The sequence below is a fragment of the Hipposideros armiger genome, unplaced genomic scaffold (assembly GCF_001890085.2).
Source record: "Hipposideros armiger isolate ML-2016 unplaced genomic scaffold, ASM189008v1 scaffold_106, whole genome shotgun sequence".
Classification (NCBI taxonomy): Eukaryota; Metazoa; Chordata; class Mammalia; order Chiroptera; family Hipposideridae; genus Hipposideros; species Hipposideros armiger.
The window spans coordinates 3,596,830-3,609,095 of record NW_017731456.1 but is presented as its reverse complement, the minus strand read 5'-3'; the positions used below and the strand labels follow the sequence as shown (position 1 = coordinate 3,609,095).

Sequence of the window (12,266 nt, the reverse complement as noted above, 5' to 3'; positions counted from 1 at the left end):
GATCTAGAGTATATTTTTCTGTCTAATCCTCAAAACACTCTTAAGGGCCATAATGATGTTACTAGCATGTCTGCTTCATAAATAAAATCACTTCAGAAGTGTCACAACTAGAGCTCAAAGCCAGGTCTTCTGACCATGTTCTCATTTTCTTTCCAGTCTCATTTCAAAAGTTCCTTTCAATCCCCATGTTCTATAATCCTGTGAAATTGCAGAACTCTTTCATATATAAATATAGTTTATATAATATTTCTATATCAAGCCCTTTTCGGAGTACACTACATATATTTTAACTCTTTAATCCTCACAATTCCATGAGTAGGTACTTTGTACATGAGAAAACTGAGAAACTGACTGGTAAATCATTTGTTCAGCAAAGTATTTGCACAGCTAGCAAATGGTAGGGCTAGGATTCAAACCCAAGGTAGCCTGACTCCAGGAAGTATGCTCTTAACTATTACAATGGCTCCAGGTACCAATACATTATATGGTTTCACAGGAAAAAGTCAATCCTAAGTGCTTTATATTTCTGACTTGAAATACAATTTAAAAGGTGAGGTCAATCAATCAGTCAATACATATTTATTGAATGTTTGCTTTGGATAGGCATTACATTAAGCACTACTAAGAATATAAACAGGTAGAAGCTGTATCCCTGATCTCAAAACGAGTTAGCTGTGTAGTTGGGGAGAACAGATCTACACACATAAAGTAAACCTTCAACAAAATTGGGACAGTCAATGTTTATTGATTCACATACAATATAAAGTATCAAATGTGTAACACAGATAATGCACAGAAAACCGTCAAGACATGAAATATAAAACCTAAAAAAAATAAAAATAAACAGAGAAGTCCTGCAGCTTAAACCCAAACTAAAATAAAGGTGGATTCTTATGAAAACAGGATCCTTTCATAGAGAAATACAAAAAGCATGATTTAGTAATACATTTACCCGAAACCTCATCAATCCTTTTTTTCAATTACATTATTCTGCATTTTAGCTCAATATTTGGAGCAACAGAGAAAGAATACGAGGTGAAAAATGACAATCTTTTACATAAACCTGAATTCTTTTAAACATCTGATTACTGAAGGGTTTTCTACAGAATTTAACGAAATGCCTAGTTGCCAGATGACAAAATATGCTGCATTATTTCTTGAAAAGATCAGCACTTTGTGTCTGCAGTACTGAGGATAGCATAATGTACTATGCAATGTCCAAAAAAACATGCAGCCTAGCCTTCCGGGTCAAGAATATAGAATATTCTTGAGGATACTCCTCTTACAGTATCCTCCTCTTGATGGGGTTTACAGTATTTACAGTATTTATATGATAAATACAGGTAGGTCCATTAGAAACAAAAGTAAAGGAGGGGTGACTGTTGGATCATTCAACATCATTAGTAAACGTCCTAATTACTCATTTTGATATTAATGTTAACTGTGCAGAGGGTTAATTAGATTTGGATAAGATACAACAATGCACATAGGAAAAAAAATTCTAATCATACTGAGAAAAAAACTGAAATGAGTCACAGTTGGTCATGTAAATTTACTGTAAAAGATATATGCTCATAGGAGAAACTTCTGTGTCAGGAGGCAAATAATCGCACAGTCTTTTACACCGCAGGGCTTTTTTCATATAAAAAAACATGTAATAAGCACTTACCACTATGCTAGGCGCTAGCTATAGAAACTTAGGGGGAAAAGTCTTGACATTTAGAATTCAAACTTATTGAGAAATTAGTCCTTGACATTTAGATCCAAACTTATTGAGAAAAACAAACACATAAAGAGATAATTACAATACACTGTGTTAAGCATAAGAGTGGAGATCGGTCCCTCCTACGGGAACCTGTTAGTTACTAAGAAGCAACCAACCCTCTGGAGAAATTAGGAAAGGTATAAATGAAGCGAGGACTATACATGGCATATTGAAGTCTGAGTAAGAAATGACCACATGGGAGGGAGGAAAGCAAGAAAAGTAAAGACCAGGAATTACAACAGACTTTTCTACAAGGGAAAAAGTTTATTTCCAAGTGACCAAAATGGGTGAGATTTTCCTCTTAATAAGAAAAATTTCCCATGCAGGGCTGATTAATTCTGGCTAATCTGCTAAAACAGCTTCTGCATTTGCAAAAATCTGAAACTTGTCTGTCAAGGATCTTCAGGTTAGTCAAAAACATCTAGCGTGACGGGGAACAGAAAGGATGCTACTATCCTCCTTACCACCACTGCCATCAGCACCCTCCACTTGTCAAAATGCTCTGGGGGTATTAAATAAAATGCACAGGCAGATTGATACAACGGAAATTTAAGATTTAAAAGTACTGAATTTTTGTGAGAACTTATCTGCAGCACGTACATTCAATGCTGGTCTTTATTGTGATGCAAGTCACAACTCACCCTTATTGCAAGGACTACTGTGTTTGAACTGGTCAGAATCTCATTATTTTTTTATTAATGATAGTAGTTTTCTTAACAAGGGGTTGCAGTGGTCTCTCTGAAACAGAGCTGCATACCTAATCAAAATGGCTCACACTCTGCAAAAGGAAAAAAGGCATACAAAAAGGTCCTCTTTGGCAGGGGCCCGAGAGAGAAGCCAATACTGAAGAACAGGGCAACACCGTCAACCCCTCAGGACAGTACCTCAACTCCCTAACACGCAGATTCCCTACAGGCATCAGGAAGTCACTGGGCATCACTCCAGCGAATGTACATGAATGAGTCCTGTGAAGGTTCTGAAACACTTAGCATTCGTCCCTTGAGAAAATATGGATAGGCAGCTGGTGTCACATAGGGTATTTATTAAACCCATTTCTAATTGACCAGATGGTATTACTATTGCCAAAAGCAGATGACCCAGTGATTCAATAGCAGATAAGATAAATAGGTTTTTCTCTTTCCTTCTAACTGCTCCTGGGTTTCTGTTTTTGAGAGTAATATAAACAAAGACAAACAATTTAAACAATATTTTCTGTGGCATTAGAAACTACTTAAGAAAAGTGGTCTAAGAAACAAATGACAAGGTGGCAATCCACTACTTAAAAAAATGAAGAAAAATTGCCAGAAAACATTTTAAGTTTAAAGCTTTGCCAATGGCAAATGCCCTTCAGGAGTAATTTAGTTGAAGAATATGGATCGCTTGCTGAATTTCATCCTTCTTATTTATTACTAGGCAAACCACAACTTCCTCTTAATTTGGGACAGTGTTGCACTCAGAGCTTTGAGGGATTTTTCTTAATATAGAATGAGGTGGGTCTCGTCTGAACACATCCCACCTCTCTCTGTCACGGACCCTCAGAATGACAGCATGAAAGAAAGTCTACCTGTCTTAAAGTAAGGTGATGCTTTGACCTCTTCTGAATTGATCCTCTTGAATATAATAGAAATGATCAGGTCTTTTGTTTGCACTTTGATCTTCATATTTTTGAGACATGAGAAAAAAATGCCATTTTTAAAGAAGTAAATAGCTTTTCTCATTCCCTAGATATTCGGGATTTGATTCACCTCTAAGAGAAGATTGGATCTTTGTTTTAGGGCAAGACAATTCAACACATAATTTGGCAAAGAAAAATAAGCAAAGAACCCATAACGGCATGGAAAGGTGTGAGATATTGAGGTGCTTACGTGCTCCTCATGAAATGCCAATGGCTATGCACTCATTGGTGATATGACAAATATCCAGAATGTGTATATTCTTTAGGATGTTGTTTTTCCTTTCTGAGACCCTGAGAAGTTGGGCCTGAACTTCAAGAAGAACTGGCAGGACCTCTTCAAGGCATTCTAATTGAGGGAGGTAGACTATTGCTACAGCACGGTAGAAAGTCAGAAACGAAGACAACAAATGACCAGTACGAGTCTTCCTGTGGAAAGTCTTGGTGTATGAGTCTGGGAACTATCATATAGTAGAGTAGCTAGTTTTAATTTATTTTTCTTCATTGTTGCTCCAGTTACTATGACCACATAACAAATTACCCCCAAAGCTTAGTGGCAAGAAACAATCACTTATTTTGTTCATGGTTTTACAGGACAGGAATTCAAACAGAGCACAACAGAGACGACTTATCTATGCTGATGTCTTGGGTATCAGGTGGAAGACTCAAAGACAGGGAACTGAAATCTAATGGCTAGTCAGGCATTTGATGTCTGCTGTTGGCGCTCAGCCTCTCCTCTCTAAATGGGCCTCTCCATGAAGTCTCTCCACTTGGTAGATTCAAGGTCACCAGAGTTCTTTCGCAGCAGTTCATGACTCCAAGGGCACATGCCTTGAGAGATAGAGATAAAGAGAGACAGAGAGAGAGAAAGACCGTATTATCCTCTATGACAATTTCCGAAGTCACATAGCATCACTTCTACCCCATTCTAATATGATAGAAGTAATTCACAAAGAAGGACACATATTCAAGGGGAAGAAACATAATGGACCCCACCTCTTGAAGGAAGAGGTTGTCAACAACACTATAGTGGACACACACTAAGGTGACCCCAATGAGACATATGCATGTATAATTCCCTTCCTTTAAATGAGAAACTTACGATTTGCTTCTAAGAAATAGAATGTGACAAAGGTGCTGAAATGTCACTCCTTTGATTAAATTATGTTATAGGGCAAAGGTGGTATTATGTGGTTCCACAGAAAGTATTGCTTAAATATATTATGAAACAATGTTTGTGTTTGCCCAAAATTCAAATGTTGAAGCCCTAATCCAAAATTTGATGGTATTTGGAGATAGGCATTTAGGAGATAATTAGGTATTCAGGTGGGGCCCTCATGATAGGATTAGTATCCTTATAAGAAGAAACACCAAAGAGCTACTCTCTCTCTGCCATGTGAGGCCACAGCAAGAAAATAATCATCTGTAAGCTAGGAAGAAAGTCCTCAGTAAGACACGACCATTCTGGTACCCTGATCTTGGATTTCCAGCCTCCAGAATTGTGAGAAAATAAATTTCTGGTGTTTAAGCTACCCAGTCTAAGGCACTTTTATTATGGCAACTCGAGCAGACTAATACATTATGTTATATGGCAAAGGTGGTGGGATGTCACTACCAGGATTATGTTATGCTACCTACATAAGACTCCATCTTAGCGGACTGGAAAAAGGTTATCCTGCTAGCCTTGAGGAAGCAAGTTGCTATCACATAAGCTGCCTATGGATAGGCCCACATGGCAAGTAAGTACAGGCAGCCTGCAGGAGTCAAAGGCCTCAGTGCTAACAGTTGTAAGGTATTGTGAAAATACCTGACCGAGCCAGGAAGTGGGTCCTTTCCAACAACCTCTATCTAAGAATGCAGCCCAGTCAACAACTTGATTGTAGCCTGTTGAGACCCTCAAGTAGAAACCCAGCTAAGCCAAGCCTTGACTTTTGATCAGCAGAAACTAAGATAATAAACAAGTGTTATTTAAGCCACTGAATTTCTGGTAAATTATTACACAGAAATAGAAAACCAATACAATCACTTTGTAAGAAGAGCATGTAGGATGGTGTGGCCATTTTGGGGAATAGCGTGCCATTTTAGGAAAATATAATCTGCCATAATTGTTCATTCTTTTCTGTAATTCCTAAACCTTCAATAAACCTGTTAGACATAGCAGTTAAGGAGAGAGTGGTGGCATAAAAAAGAACCATTCTCAAGACTCCAGTAACTTGCAGAAAATGACAGGAGCAAAGGTCCACAGTCAGGCAGCTGGATGAAACAGGAAACAATATCTAGGACAGTTTTGTGCAAATGTTAGGTTCCTAAGGATTCCAGGAAATGCCTGGGGTTGGGAATCTGTTAAAATGGCAAAACTTCTGATTTTAAGTGGGTCTGAGCATCAGCCTATTGTTATTTGGGCATTCAAGGGAAATGTGATCTAGACTATTGCAAAGACTATGACTTATAGGTCACATACATGTGACATAACTAGAATAGACATATTGGAATGGACTATTCTTTATATAAGTCATGAATATCTTTCTAATTTCTTAAATTCAGTTATCTTTAGTTTCATCTTCTGTTTAGGACTTACTGACCATCTAAAATTCCAATCTCTTTCTAGTCCAATATATTTTTATATTCATCAACAATATAGACACCTACTATGTACTAAGCTAAAATTACGTAGACAAAGCCATTCGCAATGGAGAAATCAAATATGTTTATCAAGCATATGAATATTTCATGGTTCCCATTACTTTACTAAAGTAATTCTTATTGTTTTAAAACATTAAAACACTGCCTTCATAGTTTTGGTTTTTGGAAAATATAATAATATTGGTTATAATGATAACAAAAATATCTAATATTATTGAATAACTTCATGTGCCAGACACTGTGCTAAATTTATATTGATGATATCTTTTAATCCTCACAACTCTGTAAGGTAGATACTAATATTATCCCAAATTTACTGATGAAAAAATTGAGAATTAGAGAGATCACAAAAGTTGCCTGAGGAGACACAGTGAATAACAGGAATAGGATTGGTGTGATACAGACAGAATTGACAGAGATAGAATTGGAGTGTAAAGATATCCTTTCATACACAGAATCATTCAGACTAATAAGAGATCTTAAATGTCATGTAATCTCTCTGCCCTTCCGAGTATTCTTTTGCAAGTAATTTACTGAGGAAATGCTCAACTAACACAGTTGATGTGGTTTCAGAATTCTATTCTCAACCGGACCCCTGGGAAGCTCTGGTGCAGGAATTACAGCACAGAATCATCCCACCCAAGGGCAAGGGTACTGGGCTTTTCCACCCCCACATCAGACAGTAACGGGCTACACGCTGAGGGCTGGCAGAGGAAGAAAGAAGGGAAGGGTGTCACCTCCCTGGCTTCTCCAGGCAGGTGGCTCCCATCAGGTTAGGGAAATCCTTAGAGAAAGGATGCAGGCATGTGATATTCAAAGCCAACACCTGTAGCAGCCAGAAGATAAATACAAGGCCTGCTCAAGAGAATCTGGGTAGGGTTCCAACAGCATCTGAGACATCTGCCAAGTGTTTAGCCAATTCCTGCTCGGATACTTCCAGTGAGAAAGAACTTACCATCACACCCCCTTTGCCACCTAACAAGGCAGCCCATTATAGTCCTTGGACAGCTTGAATAGAAAAGTCTTCCTATTGTTGGACCTGGGGGAGTGAAAGGAGGTCACTCCAGGACAGCATATGCAGATGGCACAGAGAAGAAAAGAGCATAATGGTATGTGTGGTTGCCATAGCTAATTCTAAGATGATTATAGTTAGAACTTAAGGTGTGGAAGTGGAAAGGGAAAAAGATGAGTCTAGGAAGATGGTTACAGGCCAGAGAGCCATGTAATAAGAGATCCACATGCCTCATCGACGACTTGTGATGATGTTTTAAGATACCATTCAAGGTAGGTATCAGAAAAGGGAAATGATCATCTCTGGTAGAAAGCCCATTCTGGCAGCAATGCAGAGAGCAACTCTCGCTCATTGCATTGTTATGGGCTGTCATATCTGTTTCTTCTGGACTGTCAGTTCTTCAAGAACAGGAATCTTGCCTTATTTGGCCTAGCACTGTAAATGCCTACGAAAATATATTTTTATGGAACTGAAATGAACTGATCATAAGAAAGAGAAGTCATTAGAACAACACAGATGAGAGACGTTACAGGTCTAAATAAGGAGTTAGCAAACCATATATGCGTATAGCCCAGAGGTAGAATCTGGCCCCCACCACTTTTTGTAAATCAAGTTCTATTGGAACACAGCCACACCATTTGTTTACATGCTGTCTATGGCTGTACTCAGGCTATAACAGCAGAACTGACTAATCGCAACAGAGTCCTGTGGCCTACAAAACCTAAAATGTTTACATGTCTGGCCCTTTACAGAAAAGGTTTGCTGACCCCTGGAACAAACTGAAGTAACAGTCATATAAATAAACAGGTGAGATGGATGCAAATGATATTTAGGAGGCAAAATCAACTGGAGTAGCCACTACTGATTGCTCCTAGCACTATTTCTTGGTATTATGTACACATTAGAGGCCCACATTACACATTGGTATAAAAAGCTTGCAGTGTCTCTATGTATCTTCTTACAGCTCCTATTTACTCTGTCAAATTTAAATTGAACTATCATTTCCATAAAGATCCTTCCACTCTAAAGAACACTCAATGGAGTCCACTCACCTTAAAAGCTGACAGATCCAAAGCAGAAGCAGGATCCCATTTGGTCCACTTAGACTAAGCTAGTTCTACAGCAATGGGACAGTATCAGTCAGTCTTCGGGTCCCTTATATAAACATAAAAGGCTCCCAACCTCTAACTTATTACCATGTTCTTGTTTTCGCTGCAGGTCCTCAGAGATGGCCTGAATCTTTTTCACCTCATTAAGTTGCTCTGCACCCGAGTCCTCTAAAAACTTGTCATCTGAAAAGTCCCCATAAGGCCGGAAATTTCTTTTCTGTTCTCTATGTGGTCAGAACATAAAAGGTTGCAATTCAAAGAAAAAGTGAAGAACTGTCCTGGTCCTTTTTGCCAGGTGTTAATCTCTGAACAGTGGATTTAGGGTGACTTTTTTTTTTTTTCAGTTCCTGCCTCTCTGCTTCTTGTTTGAATACACACTACAAAGTGTCAGAGAAATGTATTTATAGGACACAGTGAGCCAGTTGCTGAGCCTTTTGTATCAGGATTTGAAAGATAATGGCAAGCTCCTTTCTTTTAAACAAAAATTTAAAAAGTCATCTGCAGCCATAGAAACATCTAATCTTAGTCATAGCACCAACACGCCCAGATGGGCAAAAAAAGACATTTTAGATTAAAAGTTACATACAAAAAAAATGGATTTTTAAACATCACACCTGAATACCAAACCAGTAAGGAAAGCTTCTCCTACTTTCAATGAAATAAATTTAAGGAAAACAAAATAACAAATGATTTACTGGTACTTTTACATTTGAAAATTATTTGCCTCACATACTTAGTTGTTATCATTATTTGGAAGAAAGTAACGTTTAGTCCTACCAAAATATTTGTCAAATTAACCAAAGATTTAAAGGTGAAGGCAAACACAAAAATATAGAGCTAAAAGAAAATGTAAGTAAATATCTCCATAATTTCAGAGTGGATAAGGATTCTTTAAGAATAGAAGTAAAAGAAGAATCTGAAAGACAAAGTGATAGATTTCAATATATAAAAATGTTAAGACCTCTGGATAACTTCAAACAGAACATTCGAAAATTTAAAAATCCAGAGGTAGGTTTGCCTTCAGGTGTAGTTCATCAGTGATCAAGCTCCACTTCCCTCTAATTCAGCAGTTCTCAACCTTTCACAGGGGTCGCTTAAGACCATCGGAAAACACGTATTTCCGATGGTCTTAGGAACCGAGACACCGCTCCTCTATTCGTCTCCAGGCCCACATGCAGATATGCCCACATACGAGTACCGGCAACCCCTGTGAAAGGGTCGTTCGACCCCCAAAGGGGTCGCGACCCACAGGTTGAGAACCGCTGCTCTAATTCTTTGGATCTGGTCTACTTATCAGCATGTGCTAAAGCTGACTATCCTCATGGAAGCAAAATGGATACAGTAATTTCTTTCAGGAGTTGGTTTGCACCACATCATTCCAAAAAGGAGAGCATCTTTTCTATAAAACGGCTCAGTCCTGCCTGGCATTCATTCTGATAGGCCATGTGTCCAATCCTAAACCAATCACCATGGCCAGGGAATGGCACCTTCCAATTGGATTAGGCCAGTGTTAAATGCCCATGCCTGACATGATCACTGTGGCAAGGGAGGTAACAGCTTGATAACTGACTTAAAGTATCCAGAGCCTATTCTTGGAGTTCAAGGTGGGATAAATTCTCTTTAGGTCATGTAGCTTATACCTAACAGGGTAAGAGGAATAGACTGGCTCATTGCGGTTATACAGGGAAATAAGCTCAGTTAGGCACAGTGGATAGAACAATAAATTACTGAAATACTTACTGAAAAATTGGACTATAAATATCAAAGCCTTAAATATGTATTCACCACATTTGTTCCAGAATATCAGATTTTAAAATTTATCCTAAGGGAATAATCACGGTTAAATACAAAGACATAGTCATTACACTGATTTAAGATAACCAAAAATTAATGTCCAACAATGGAAAATTAGTTAAATAAGTTATGATACATGAATATAATGGTATATTATACAGGTTTTAAATATAATAGTGTAGAAGAATATTTACTGATATGTAAAACTGCCCTGCTCAAGATATATGATTAAAAGCAACAGAATAATCCATGTTGGCTGTTTAAAAATTTTGAACATTCTGTTTCAAGATATTCAGAAGTCTTGAGATTATCTTATTTTTGTAAAATTATATATATATATATATATATGTATATATATATATATATAAAACTATATATGTATGTATTCATTGAAGAAGACTTAAATATATCAAAGTATAAATAGCTGCTATTTCTGGATAGAAGAATTATAGTTTTATTTGTTTTTCATGACTGTGTATTTTATAAATTTTCTATGTTTATAAATTATTCCAATAATAAAAAAATGTACATTTAGTTTGAAAGCTATAATAAAACAAATCCACATTTTAAAAAGAATTAAAGGGAATTGTGATTTCAAGAATGTTTCGGTGAAAACTTCTAAGAGTTCCCAACTGAAGGTTTAGAGGAAGTCCACATAAAAGCAGAGCTCTAGGAATAAAACCTTTACATAATCTGTGTTTTCTCCCTGGAGGAGCACCAGCATACAGCCACCCTTCAGGTATACTGAAGAGTGAGACCTGAGACCTGGTCTGAGACCTAATATTCTGACTTCACCCATAATGACTCTCCCACCCTCTGGGGAACAGCTTAGGATAAACCAAGAAATATAAATCTCCCAAGAGGGTTTCCCAGCTCCCTGAGGAACTCCCTTTTGAGAATAGGCACAAACACTCGTGTTTCTACTCTGCGCAAGTAATGGCTAATGGCCCAAAACTGTACTACAGGTAGCTCCAACTGCACCATGCAGCTTCAACTTTCATGTAATGGATTCAAAGAACAAACGTTGGTCTGGCCAATGTGAAAATGTGTGTACACTGGGCTACAGAACTAACCATCTCAATTGAATTTAATGATAAAAATGTTAAAATGTAACTAAATTTATTGGTCTCATCTATCGATGTATCATTATATAGCCATGGGCCATAAAAGCCAACTATGCATCATGTAAAGGAGAGCCGCTAAGATTAAAACTGTAAGGCACTGTACAACACGAGGAGACTCCACACACATGCTGTCTGCACATAGCAGATTCCAACCCCATCGCTGCAGAATTGCTGTGCTTCAGGTACCACAGGTCAAAAGTACCGCAGTAAGTGAACAGGAAGAGAAGAACACAAGGTATCAGGGAAAGGTTTACTTTTCTGAGTCCTGATGAAAAGAGCAAAATTCAAGGCATTTATTTATTCAGCATCCCATTAATAATTTGTACAGGATATGGAAGTGAATCAAATAAACACAAACCCTTGCTTCATGGAGCAGACATTCTAGTTGATATGTAGGCATACATACAAAGTCTAAATAAGCTTCTTTTCCCTCTTTCTTTAACATTCAGGGAGAAAGGAAAATGAAATTGGGTATCCAGAGAGAGGCTGGCAGGGATTGAAGGACAGATATCCAGAGATAAGAAGAAAGCTTAGAGAACCCACCCTGTCCCAGATCTGTGAAGAAGAAAAGGGTAAGGCTAGTCTGTGCCAAAATCTGGCCAGAAATTTGTGTTTAGTGCTCCTTTCCACCTTTCTTTTGTGACCCTCACCTCCTTACTGAGCTATGTCTTTCCTACTCCTCAAAACCAACCGTTCTATCAGATGCCTCCATCAACAGTGGATTAGGAAAGGCTGGCTAATGCCACATGCATTTTCTTCTCCACAGATGCTGCTGTGCCTACCTGTGTCTGATCCACATGGAGACTACTAAGCGAGAAATGGATGGATGGATTCTTGCATGGGTGCATAGCTTAATAAGTGAAAGTACATGAAAAAATACATAAAAGCATGAAAAAAAGGATAATTAGATAAAATAGAGGAAAAGACTTAAAGGTGCTCATAGGAAGCTTGTGAAGTCAGAAATTGTAAAGATGGGACAGAAAATAAAAAATAATCACACCCCAAAGATGTGACTGAGGCGACAGAATCCAGGAGAAAAATAAATAAGTGAAATTGTAGAACTAAGTCCCCAAAAAAGAAAAAAAAATTACAGCACCTCCTAAAGATGAGAGGTCTATGTGGTCAGAACATAAAAGGTTGCAATTCA

At 37.9% G+C, this 12,266-nt stretch overlaps 1 long non-coding RNA gene across 1 annotated transcript in view; it reads right to left on the bottom strand.

Annotated features, from left to right (window-relative positions):
- Positions 1-970: 970 nt before the first annotated feature.
- Positions 971-12,266, bottom strand: part of LOC109384925 (uncharacterized) — a 27,920-nt gene continuing 16,624 nt past the window's right edge. The window contains exon 2 of the long non-coding RNA XR_002124525.1: positions 971-4,268. This is a non-coding gene — a long non-coding RNA (uncharacterized LOC109384925). The remainder of the gene's footprint in view (positions 4,269-12,266) is intronic.